This window comes from Mus pahari, chromosome 9 (assembly GCF_900095145.1).
Source record: "Mus pahari chromosome 9, PAHARI_EIJ_v1.1, whole genome shotgun sequence".
NCBI lineage: Eukaryota > Metazoa > Chordata > Mammalia > Rodentia > Muridae > Mus > Mus pahari.
In genome coordinates, this window is record NC_034598.1 from 3,425,298 (window position 1) to 3,437,121 (window position 11,824).

The window sequence follows — 11,824 nt, forward strand, 5'->3', positions numbered from 1 at the left end:
ATTGCATCAAAGAACTCCACAGACAACCAGAGACACTGAAACTTATAGAGGGAAAGTGGGGAAAAGCCTCAAAGATACAGACACAGGGTGAAAATTCCTGAACAGAACAACAATGGTTTGTGCTATAAGTAAGATCGAGAATCGACAAATGGGACCTCATAAAATTGCAAAGCTTCTGTAAGGCAAAATACACTGTCACGAAGACAAAAAGGCCACCAACAGATTGGGAAAAGATCTTTACCAATCCTAAATCTGATAGGGGACTAATATCCAATATATACAAAGAACTCAAGAAGCTGGACTCCAGTAAATCAAATAACCCATTAAAAACTGGGGCACCAACAGAAACCTAGAATACCCAAGATACAATCTACAAAACACAAGAAAATCAAGAAGAAGGAAGACCAACACATGAATACTTCACTCCTCCCCAAAATAAGAAATAAAATACCCATGAAAGAAGTTGCAGAGACAAAGATTGGAGCTAAGACAAAAGGATGGACAACCCAGAGACTGCCCTACCCGGGGGTTCATCGTATTATCAGTCACCGAACACAGACACTATTGCATATGCCAGCAAGAACATGCTGAAAGGACACTGATATAGCTATCTCTTGTGAGGCTGTTAGTGCCTAGCAAATACAGAAGTGGATGCCCACAATCATCTATAGGATAGAAAACAGAGACCCCAATGGAGGAGCTAGAGAAATTACCCAAGGAACTGAAGGGGACTGCAACCCTATAGGTGGAACAACAATATGAACTAATCAGTACCCCTAGAGCTGTGTCTCTACCTGCATATATAGCAGAAGATGGCCTAGTCAGATCATTGGGAAGAGAGGCCCCTTGGTCTTGGAAACTTTATATGCCCCATACAGGGGAACGCCAGGAACAAGAAGTGGGAGTGAGTGGCCAGGGGAGCGGGGGGGGGGGTATAGGGGTCATTTGGGATAGCATTTGAAATGTAAATGAAGGAAATATCTAATAAAATAATTAAAAAATAATGGGGCACCGAGCTAAACAAAGAATTCTCAACTGAGGAATACTTAATGGCTGAGAAGTACCTGAAAAAATGTTCAACATCCTTAATCATCAGGGAAATGCAAATCAAAACAACCCTGAGATTCTACCTCACACCAGTGAGAATGGCTAAAATCAAAAACTCAGGTGACAGCAGATGCTGGCAAGGATGTGGTGAAAGAGGAACATTCCTCCGTTGTTGGTGCAAGCTTGTACAACCACTCTGGAAATCAGTCTGGTAGTTCTTCAGAAAATTTGACATAGTACTACTGGAAAATCCAAAAATACCTCTCCTGGGCATATACCCAGAAGGTGTTCCAACTTGTAATAAGGACACATGCTCCACTATGTTCATAGCAGCCATATTTATAATAGCCAGAACCTGGAAAGAACCCATATGTTCCTCAACAGAGGAATAGATACAAAAAATGTGGTACATTTACATTCAGCTATTAAAAACAATGGATTTATGAAATTCTTAGGCAAATGGATGGATCTGGAGAATATCATCCTGAGTGAGATAACCCAGTCACAAAAGAACTCACATGATAGGCACTCACTGATAAGTGGATATTAGCCCAGAAACTTAGAATACCCAAGATACAATTTGCAAAATACTTGAAACTCAAGATGAAGGAAAACCAAAGTGTGGATACTTCATTCCGCTTTTAGAATGGGGAACAAAATACCCATGGAAGGAGTTACAGAGTCAAAGTTTGGAACTGAGACAAATGGCATGACCATCCAGAGACTGCCCCACCAAGGGATCCATCCCATAAACAACCACTAAACCTAGTCACTATTGAAAATACCAGCAAGATTTTGCTGACAGGACCCTGATATAGCTGTCTTCTGTGAGGCTATGCCAGTGCCTGGCAAACACAGAAGTGGATGCTCACAGTCAGCTATTGGATGAAACACAGGGCCCCCAATGGAGGAGCTAAAGAAAGTACCCAAGGAGCTGAAGGGGTCTGCAACCCTGTAGGTGGAACAATAATACGAACTAATCAGTACCCCCAGAGCTCGTGTCTCTAGCTGCATATGAAGCAGAAGAAGGCCTAGTAGGCCCCACTGGGAGGAGAGGCCTCTGGTCTTGCCAAGATTCTATGCCCAGTACTGGGGAATGCCAGGGCCAGGAGGCGGGAGTGTTTGGGTTGGGGAACAAGGCTGGGGGGGGGGGTAATGGGGACTTTCGGGATAGCATTTGAAATGTAAATGAAGAAAATATCTAATAAAAAAAATCATGTAAAAAAAAACCCAAAACACTGAAATTTGCAGGCAAATGGATAGAACTAGGAAATGTCATCCTGATTGTTATTAAAAAGAGATTCCAGCAAATGTCTATTTAATGCAGTAAACAAGGTAATGGTGGAGAAAAGTGAAATGGTGTGAGAAAAACGTTGTCCACTTCATGTATTTTTGTTAATACCAGATGGGATGATTTCGAACTTTTGTTGCAATTTGATGCTTTCTGATTTCAAATCAATAGACATACAGAAGCAGTCTTCCGAGGCTTCGTTTCCTGGAGGATATGAATAAATTTTGGCAAGTTTATAGAAATACTAATTTGCTAGTAATTGACTAATCATACTCTCAAGGAAAAGATGATCAAGTGGGTCAAGGAAAATGATTACTGTTTATGGTCATGGTAATGTAAATGTTAGAGTGGGAAATTCACTAAGGAGTTCACAGCCTTCCCAGCTGCTCTGTTGCTTTTCTACTATGCTGCCACACGATGGCAGTGTCTCCCTATAGAAAAAGGGTAAAATGGTGCATGTTTTCTAGTAGTCAATTTTTTTAACAAACAGAAGCACCTTGCTAAGGTGAATCCCCACCTAAAGAGTCTTTTGAATGTACAGTTTAATTTGGGGTACTGATGGAGGTTTTTCTGTAAATGAAATAATTGTTAGACTAATTTTCAAGTTTATATCCATAAAGCACTGAGTCTGATAGCAAATAGTTGTTTGCGAATTTTGTAGTTGAAAGTAGAATAGAACCGCATATTAGAGTTGAAGGAATTTTTATTTTGGCCAGATGTAGAACATGTTAATATACATAATGGAGAGTGGAGAGCTCTTTCCAGGAACTCAAGTAATATGGTGAAATTGAGATTTAAGGGAACTGGAACACTGACCTATGGCTGCTACTTCTGAATCTTTGAATAGAATTATGAGTAAGGGGTGGGAGGGTGCCTGCCAGCCAACCAAGCACAAGGCCTGGTTTAGGCTCCCAGCTCCATAAAGTCTGGACTGAATAAATGAGGGTGCAGTCTTAGATGATAGTCTATTTGTTCTTAATAATTTAAGAGTATTTTATTCTAAATATTGAAATGGGTATATGAATTATATGATGCTATATTTTCTTTTAAAAATAACAAAGAACTGCCCCCCACACACACAAAATTATGAACAGATAGAATGGCTGTTCTGCCTTGTGTCCAGTGGTTTGTGTTTAGGAACATGACAAACAAACTGTGACTGTAACCTAAGACTATATTTTTAATGTTGTGATGTGTTGGGTTTATTGATAAGTTTCTAGCATCAGTTGTGTATTATCTAACATGTCACCTTTTTCTCTCTTCAGAATTCAATATTTCAAGGGTCACTGCCCAGCCATATGGCACTCAAAATCTCAGAGCTTGTACTGGCTAGGTTTGTGTCAACTTGACACAGCTGGAGTTATCACAGAGAAAGGAGCTTCAGTTGGGGAAAGGCCCCCATGAGATCCAGCTGTGGGCTATTTCCTCAATTAGTGATCAAGGGGGAAAGGCCCCTTGTGGGTGGGACCATCCCTGGGCTGGTAGTCTTGGATTCTATAAGAGAGCAAGCTGAGCAAGCCAGGGGAGGCAAGCCAGTAAAGAACATCCCTCCATGGCTTCTGCATCAGCTCCTGCTTCCTGGCCTGCTTGAGTTCCAGTCCTGTATCCTTTGGTGAGCAACAGCAATGTGGAAATGTAAGCCAAATAAACCCTTTCCTCCCCAACTTGCTTCTTGGTCATGATGTTTGTGCAGGAATAGAAACCCTGACTAAGACAGAGCTCAAACTCTAGCTGTTCACTGAGACTGCCTGCTCAGTGCAGGTGTGGAGAAGCAGTGAATGTCTTCAAAACTATGCTGGGTGAGGTGCTAGTCTGCTCTCAGGAGTGGGTACAGAAAAATCAAGTTCCAGGACAGCCTAGGACATAGTGAGACCCTGACCCAAAACAATAAACAAACAAACAAACCCTCCTTCTACCTGACAAAGGCCTCTCTCTTCCAGAGAGGAAGCCACCGGGAACCAGCAAAACCAACCACTGATTTAAAAAAGTGAGAAGCCCAACCTCACACTCACAATCCTCCTGCCTCAGCCTCCTGCACCAGCTTGACTTTTTTTTTAAACTTACACTTAATGTTACAGGTTGTGTGAGAAAGTGATGTCATAACAACTACTCAAGCAACCCACCCTGGGCAAAGACCAGGAGCACACACCTCATTAGTATTTCAGAAGTCTTTTTCTTATTTAAAAGGCTGGAGCTGGGTGTGGTGGCACACACCTTGAGTCCTATTACCTGGGACACAGACGCCGGTGGATCTCTTTGAGTTCAAGGCAAGGCTAGGCCTGCTTTACAAAGCCAGTTCCAGGTCAGCCAGAGATATGCAGAGAGACTCCATCTCAAAATAAACAAACAGATAACACAATATAATGTAGTATAACATAACATAGCATGATACACAATAGGATGGATTTCAGGTAGCTTATAATCACCTGTAACTCCAGCTCTGAGAGTTGATGCTCTCTCCTGGATTCTGGATGCACCTGTAAACACGTGTGCACAGACTCATTCAAGACCCACACAGACATTTATAATTAAAATCAATCTCTAAAACCACTTAAGGGGACAAAGTTCTTACATCTGTCTTCCCCTCCTCCTATTTTAGCACCTACTTCCCAACGTTGTTGCATTGGGGGTGAAGTGTCCAAGGCATGACCTTTAGCTGATAACTAGGAATGTGCTCCCACCACTCCCTGCCTTATACTGAGCCTGACAAACCAGATTCCGTTCTGGATTTTAAGTCCTCATTAATCCAGAGAGACAATCTGGTTTGTCACAGTTGGATTTAAAGATGAAATGCTTTTGCCTTTCCTAATCTGTAAGATCATTATGACCTAAATCAATAGTATGTCTTTAAATCTTTTTCTCCTATCTCCCACCCCTGCCCCAGCCCCACCATGCTGCCCTTGAATGTGTGATCCCCTACCTCAATCTGCTGAATGTTGTGATTGCAGGCATGTGCCAGTATGTCCATTGTGTATTGACCGTTAAGTATGGCATACTCTTCCTCATATCTAAACATTTATTCAATAGACATTTATCTTTTTAAAAGTTGCGATTGGTATACCATACTGAGTGTTGCTATTGAGAAAATACAAAGATCAGAAAGCAAAATTTACCTGTATTCAGGGTCCAGGCAAGAGACAGAATTTGTAAGAGGATTGGGGTAATTATGGATTGAAAGAGATTGGGGGGAGGGGAGGGAAGAATGGAGATGGGGAAGGGGAAGGGGAGGAGGAGAGGGGGAGAGCAAAAGCAAGAGAGAGAGAGAGAGAGAGAGAGAGAGAGAGAGAGAGAGAGAGAGAGAGGGGTCTTAAGCAAAACCTAACAAAGCCCCGCAGGAGACATCTATTTAGGAAGCAGTCAGCATCCCCAGTTGAGACAGTGTCATGGGACCGCCCACCTCCTATGCCAGGCCTGAGAACTGAGATCTAGACTGTGGAGGACACACTGCACCTCTGTAGAATGCAAAGGACTCCCTAGATTACTACAGAGGAACCTGCTGGAAATGTGCTGTCCTCTGGAGTTCTAAGGAAAGCAATTCAGAAAAGGCATCCCCTGGGAGAAGCTAGCAGAGACAAGCTGAGCTGCTCAGAGCATAAAGAGACGCCTCTAGCCACTATGCTGCTGACCTCTGTGCCCTGCATGGTCCTGCCAGTTGACAGAGGGTGATGTGGGAGCTCTGGCTGGAGAAGTCAGGAGGCGGCAGAGACCTCATGAGAATACACTAAAACCTCCAAGAGAAAAACTTCATTCTTCCCTCTAGCATCTTCTATTGATGAAGCTTTACATTGTGACAGCCAGAAAGGGGGAAACATTTTAAAGGGTCAAGTTTTTTTTTTTAAGATTTATTTATTATTATAATCTAAGTACACTGTAGCTGTCTTCAAATGCACCAGAAGAAGCGTCAGATCTCATTACGGATGGTGGTAAGACACCATGTGGTTGCTGGGATTTGAACTCAGGAGCTTCGGAAGAACAGTTGGTTCTCTTAACCACTGAGCCATCTCTCCAGCCCAAGGGTCAAGTTTTAACATTGCAGCAGAGGCAATGAAAGATGTATTTCAAGTAGAAAGCAGTAAGTGGACTGCTGGAATGTTTCCTTTTCCAAAAGGTTCTTTGTACATTGTAGCTATTGTGTACAGGGTAGAGTTCTCATGATCTAAACGACTCCCTCCCTTTAGCTCCTACTGCACAGAATCACTGCGTTGGGGATGAGGTTTCCGAAGTATGACTTTGGGAGGCCATAGAATTAGCTAACAGCCGTGGATGTCAGGTTGGATAGATCCAAGTCACCCTTGGCTTTCTTCACTCTTTGAAAGCCCTTCACTATCCTCAGCCACTGTCTCCACCTTCTTCTTTTACTGTCTTTTTGAACATTTGCTAGCAATCTTCCAGCAGAGATTTTTTGTTTATATAGGACAGCAATTAATGAAAATAACAAAGTTGCATGCTCTTGAGGTATAATTACTAGGAAAATGAGCTTTCTGGGTTTTACCATAGAAACTCTAAGGTACTCTAAGACCAGGCTTGTTTCAGGGCTGGTGAGACGGACGATTCAGTGGGTAAAGGCATCTGCTGTCAAACCCGATGACCTGAGTTCAGTTCTCAGGATCCTCCTGGTGGAAGGAGAGAACCGATTCCCACAGATTGTCCTCTTACCTCCACATATGCACTGTGACACGTGCCCCCCCATACAAAAAAAGACAAACAAAATGTAATAGAAAAAAAGACGTTTTCCAGAACATCTGCTTGAAGCCAAATGACATTAGGAAAAAAAAACTGTGTAATACTAGTTAAACAAGATTATCTTAGCAGCCTGAGGACCACTAAACCTAGGCTCAATTACCTACTACTTCTGTGATGACATTAGGCATATTTCCTAAACTTAGTTTCCTTGTCCAAAAGTAGAAACAATACCAACTTCATACAGAACAAGATTAAACAAGAGATGAATATATCTCCAGGTCATCTCAAAGTTCCACTCATACATAAAAAATACATCATTTTTTTGAAGAATCCAAAGATAAACAAACAAACAAACAAACAAACAAACTTCACAATAAAGGGGAAATGAACTTGAGTGGTAACAGAAGCACTTACAAGGGAGAAGCCTGGAGGAATCTGTTCCTGTACCTCCAGGATGACTTAACATGTGACAGAACACCTTTTCTTTAGCTAGGAAACAGAATGTCTGCTTCTGTTATCATTATTTCCAGTTGTATTGGAAGTTCCAGCAATACAATTAGGCAAGAAGAGAGGGCAATCAATCTGGGAAGAGATAAGTCAAATAGTTGGCAGATGAAATGATCCTGTAGAAAAAAAGTCAAAGATTCTGACCAGAAAGTTTCAAAGCCCTCCAATATAATACAGTTATTGTGATGGGTCTTAGTTGTCCACCAGAACTCAATAGTAAGACCTATTGTTTAGGACATACCACACCTTGGTCACAGGACAGAAAGAAAATCAAACTGGTACTGATCTGGATGTTCTTTCTTTGTTGGCTAACTCCATAGTCCTAGAAGTTACCATACAGGCTCCTAGATGGTAAGTCATCAGTGATCTTACCCAGATATGAACCTTGCAAGTTGCAATAATCACTGGCTCAGAAAGATATATCAAAACATGTAATCACTTGGTTCAATAATGGCATGAATGTTATGAAAGTTACCAGTCACTTGGATAGGTATTTAAGACCTATACCACAGGAGAAATTGCATGTCTGGTGCTATAAATCTGACAAATAATCCATGGCTAGGAATTCATAGGCTCTGGGAAAGAATCAACAGTAGTAGTTCTACTAAATGAACATAGTATCTAGCTATCTTCTAAATACTGGTCTTAATAGTCATGCATTAGTGCAACTCTCATCCATCATTAGAGTCGATTCTTTTGTGTAGTAGACAGAGAATAATACAGAGACACAACTGGACAAAGTGAAAAGGATAAGTTACAGGAAAGTTCTTAGCCCTAAACGGGGACTTCTTTTATATCTCACCTCCTACCCTCAAGACCTATGGAACATCCCAGAAGAGGGAAGAGAAAGATTGTAAGAGCCAGAAGATGAGTGGACTGCTGCAAAATAGTGTCTTCTGGATATACAGGGCTGTTGGACCATGAACCCACAAAAGCTGTAGTTCTGACAGAACTATGCAAGATCTGGTCAGTCAACATTCCAACAGGAATGGGGAGAGTCTCACAAAGCCCCACCCTTAACTGAGGAGTTGCTGGTAGTTGATTCTGGGAGATAGAGAGTTGGTTTTCTTCAGAGATATGGCCCCTGATATATTATTGCCTATCTCCAGTGGAAGACCCTACACCCATGCACTCTGTAGAGTATAAACTGAACTCAGTAAGGAAAAATAATTTTTTTAAAAAAAAAAGGAGCACACAGTTGGGACAGAGATGTGAGGGAAGGAGTGGTGAAGGAGGAGTAGGAGTGGGGAGAGAGAATGGTTTCAGTCAAAATACATTATACACATGTATAAGGTTCCAAAAGAAACAAATATGTGAAAAACTCTACTAGAGCTAATAAATAAAGTGGTCGATATAGACTAAACTATATGTTAACAAAACTATTATATATGCTATAACATCCAAAAGAATAAAATATTAGAGGTAGATTTAGCCAAGGAAGTCAATTTACTTGTATACCAAAACTACAAAAGTATTGAAAGAAATACAGATAAACCAAATTAAATGGTCAAACCAAAAAAGTCCCATCTTTGTGGACTGGAAAATATTAACCCTAAAATTCCAATACTACTCAAAGAAATCTGTAGATCCAGGGCAACCCCTATAAAATTAGAAAAGCCACCCTCAGTTTCACATGGAATTTTACAGGGTTTGGATAGCTCAAAAAAAATTTTTTTAAATTGGAAGAGTTCTGATTTCAAACCTGACAGCTATGCTATAGTAGTCACAATGTGATATTTTCATATGTTTATATCAAATGAATAAAAGACATGCATCTATATTGTTGCTACCATCTCCGACCAGCAGAAAAGAAGCGACAAAACCAATGTCCTTCTCAAAGCAGTTTATTCAGGAAAATAACTATGTGCAGTAAAAAGATCCCCCGACCTCTCTCGGCCATCCCCTTTTATACCCTCTAGTCCACTCCCCATCACCCCATTCCACGTAGGACTAGTTCATTGGCACAGTACTACATTCGTCACATCATCTGATCTTTTTTTGTGGTGCATCTGTGCATTGCAGGTTAATGGACGTGGCTATCTTGAGGGATATGAGGAAGTCAGTTGTCAGTCGTTAGACTTGGTGGCAGTCCCGGGTGCCATCTTGGGGCCGCGNCCAAACCCACTCCTCACATCTCCCCCTTATTCTTTAATTTGGCAGAGAGAATGCCTGTCTTAGGTTGACCCCTGCAACAATGCTCCTTACCCGTCATCGGGAGACAGACAGCAGTGGTCTGATCCCTGTCTTAGGTTGGTAACATGCCCAGGGAGTCTTACCCATCATTGACTACTTCTTTAGCATACCAAGCCACACTTGAGGAGATTGTCCCATCTCCACATCTGCAAAGGCTTGTATCAACAGAGCTTAAGCCCTGCGATGGCGATGTTGCATGTGGCAGATGCACCAAAAGGCCAGGACACTGATTAGCACACAGCAGAGTGCCAATCCACCAATACCGGCCCATTCTTCTAGGTGACATAGAGGTGGCAATCCAATTTGCAAGTCCTTCAGCCATGGAAACATTCACCCAAGTGGAATTGACCTTTTGGGTCTAAACAAGGTCATAACCGAAAGGGCCTGCATGGGCCATGGTACANANCTAGGCATTCTGGTCACAATAGCTAAAGAAAACATAGAAGCATTACTATAAAAACAACTATCCTCCTTACATTCTACAACATCATCAAAATAACTACCATTATAAACTAAAAATACAAAAGGAGGCCAAATGTATACAGGCGTGGCTTTAAAGGATACATTCTTCCCACAAGCAAATTGAATAACAGAAAGCTCAAATAATACAAATCCATTCCAATAAAAGCTAGCATTTCCCCACGCCCCACCCATCAACATACTCAAAGGAGAAAGATCTGTACAACTCCCATTTATACATTTGCACGCAAGCACTATCTTGAAAAGTATTATATATTAATTGAAAACACAATAATCCTCTCAGGCCTAACTTTAAAGGTTCCTTAACCCTCGCTATATCTTCATCACCAGGCAAAAAGGGTAAATGCAAGGATGCATTAGAAGTAAAAAGGTGAGGAAAACGAGCTGAATGGGTCAACGGCAGTGGTTTTGGGAAACACTGACATGATTCCTCATTGTAGATCTTCAGTCATCACTGCAGGCAGCATCATCACCCCCAGGAGCAGCTTCATCAGGGCACCTTCGTCCATCTTAAACTACCCTCGTCAATCACTCCGGAACCCACAGCAGCTGGCGATGATCCTGTGGAGACACACAAACAGACCCTCTCACCCAGATCAACACAGGATCGGGCCCATGCCATCATCCACTCAGAACATCCTTCCACATGACTGTGACTTTGTAGGATGCCTCGGGTTTGGCAAACCGTTCTGCAGCTGTCAAAACATTTTTATCTTTATTCAAAAAATTCAAGGTAAAGAGCACAATGGCTAATCTCTCCCTAGGGTCAGCACCAGAGGCTAATTGTATTGGACAAAAAAATGGAGAACTTCTATTTAAAATTAAGGATTGCAACTTATTTAACAAATTCCCTATAGTGGATCGAAAATTCACCTTCCCCACCACTACTAGCACTGCTAACGAATTAACCACATACTGAATATCTGAAATTAAATTAAAAGATTCAGAATACAATTCAAAAACTTTTATAAAAAATATCCCAAGTCTTACACCAAAATACAGGCTCTGACTCAGAAGTATTTTCTCTTTAAATAAGACAATTGGGGAAGGGGATCAAGCTTGAAAAACAGTAACACTTATTTTGGCAAGATAGCAACCAAAAGCTAAAGTACAAGCTTATTATATCCAAATTAAAAGGCATTAAGGAATAAACCATAATATCAGGGAGGGGGTACACAAACACAAGATACAGTATGTCTAAACATCTTGAAATTATAATTTAAGGGTAAAAGTTGAAAAATTATGCAGTTTTAGCTAGAGATTAAATGCACCTTTTTTCCTGTTTCTCCCAAATAGAATTAGAGTTTACGATTTAATCACACCTCAAAGCTTTTCTCTCAATACAAAGCAACCACTAAATACACACAAAATACTTATTTGTTAATAATTTCTCTGTCTTATCCAACATGCAATGCACATGACTTGAAAGACTACAATTTGGGGGTGAGTGTACACAAACTGAAAAACCACAACTCCCAAGTCTTCAAAATTTGCTCTTAACTTTAATTGTCTCACTCTGAGAACCCCAATAGTCCCTAATCTGAGAACTTGAATCGTCTCTAACCGAGAACTTGAATCATAGCACTTACCTGGGAGCTTACCAGCCGGCTACCCTGACTGCTG

The 11,824-nt window shown here is 41.2% G+C and overlaps 1 pseudogene; it reads left to right on the forward strand.

Moving 5' to 3' along the window:
- The window catches only part of LOC110326705, a 20,681-nt pseudogene extending 9,830 nt beyond the window's left edge, over nucleotides 1-10,851 (forward strand).
- The last annotated feature ends 973 nt before the right edge of the window (nucleotides 10,852-11,824 follow it).